The sequence below is a fragment of the Triticum urartu genome, chromosome 2A, assembly GCF_056163025.1.
Source record: "Triticum urartu cultivar PI428250 chromosome 2A, HENAU_Tu73, whole genome shotgun sequence".
NCBI classification, from domain to species: domain Eukaryota; kingdom Viridiplantae; phylum Streptophyta; class Magnoliopsida; order Poales; family Poaceae; genus Triticum; species Triticum urartu.
The window spans coordinates 436,095,237-436,097,228 of NC_141874.1; positions in this window are offsets into that span (position 1 = coordinate 436,095,237).

The following is a 1,992-nucleotide window of genomic DNA, read 5'->3' on the forward strand; positions in this document are numbered from 1 at the left end:
CGCCAAGGCCCGTTCCGCATTTTATCAACATCAGGCTCGGCTATACCAAAGCAGAGAAGTACGGGCAAAGACCTACAATGTCGGTGAACTAGTTTTACGCCTACCAGAAAAGAAAAAGGACAAGCTCCAGCCCAAATGGGAGGGTCCCTTCATTATAGATGAAGTTCTCACTGGAGGAGCCTATCGTCTTCGCAATGCTTCGGACAATCGCTTGGAGCCAAACCCATGGAACGCCGCAAGGCTCTAAAGATTCTACGCCTAAGTCCGCACATATACCTTTTTTCTCGTTCTGCCTTTTATCCTTTTTACAAATTTTCCCCTTTTTTGCCTCATTTCTATACGACTTCTAGTTTGTGTTCGGATAAACCGTACACCTGAAGGGTAGACATCCTCAAATGTACTTACCCCACAATACCTGGGGGCTTCTTTTCACAAGAAGCTTATTCTTGTTATTATTTTTCAAGCATCAAGCTCACCATATATATGTGTCATCTATCCATATATGTCTTTTCTTCACCATTATATGCACCGTTATGACTTAAGTTTTGCCAAGCTGGGTTCCCTAGCTCCTGTGCTTATGCCCTATGTTCCCGTTTGTTCGGCAAGGGCATAAAGGGAGCACCTCTGTGATTGTTACAGCCGGGTCATCCGGACATGTACCTCAGACGGGTGAAGCCGAAAGCTAGCGTTCTTAAGGGAATGATTGGTCGGTGAGTAAAAGACGAACTGCCCTCATGGCACTACAAAACCCCATAGTATAAACGCCTACTGTGATTTTTCAGCATCACAGCTTCGGTATGCACAGAGAACCGCATACCAGCCCAGGGAAAGGAACCCTTAACGGAACTATTCTCTCTGGAAGATGTTTCTTACAATCAAATGTAATATAACATAACTCCCCGAATAAACTTGTCTGTTCAAGCAATGATGACCGGACTACCTGGTTTCGGAACATACTTTGGTGTTTACCTATGGTATAGTGATAACCCACAAGTATAGGGGATCGCAACAGTTTTCGAGGGTAGAGTATTCAACCCAAATTTATTGATTCGACACAAGGGGAGCCAAAGAATATTCTCAAGTATTAGCAGCTGAGTTGTCAATTCAACCACACTTGGAAACTTAATATCTACAACAAAGTATTTAGTAGCAAAGTAATATGATAGTAGTGGTAACGGTAGCAAAAGTAATATTTTTGGGTTTTGTAGTGATTGTAACAGTGGCAACGGTAAAGTAAATAAGCGAAGAGAAATATACGGAAAGCTCGTAGGCAATGGATCAGTGATAGAGAATTATGCCGAATGCGATCGATCATGTAACAGTCATAACCTAGGGTGACACATAACTAGCTCCAGTTCATCAATGTAATGTAGGCATGTATTCCGAATATAGTCATACGTGCTTATGGAAAGAACTTGCATGACATCTTTTGTCCTACCCTCCCCTGGCAGCGGGGTCCTATTGGAAACTAAGGGATATTAAGGCATCCTTTTAATAGAGTACTGATAACCCGCAAGTATAGGGGATCGCAACAATTTTCGAGGGTAAAGTATTCAACCCAAATTTGTTGATTCGACACAAGGGGAGCCAAAGAATACTCTCAAGTGTTAGCAGTTGAGTTGTCAATTCAACCACACCTGGAAACTTAATATCTACAGCAAAGTGTTTAGTATCAAAGTGATATGATAGTAGTGATAACGGTAGCAAAAGGTAATAGTAATAAAAGTAATGTTTTTGGTATTTTGTAGTGATGATAGCAATAGCAACAGGAAAGTAAATAAGCGAAGAACAATATATGGAAAGCTCGTAGGCAATGGATGAGTGATGGAGAATTATGCCGGATGCGGTTCATCATGTAACAGTCATAACCTAGGGTGACACAGAACTAGCTCTAGTTCATTGATATAATGTAGGCATGTATTCCGAACATAGTCATACGTCCTTATGGAAAAGAACTTGCATGCCATCTTTTGTCCTACCCTCCCGTGGCAG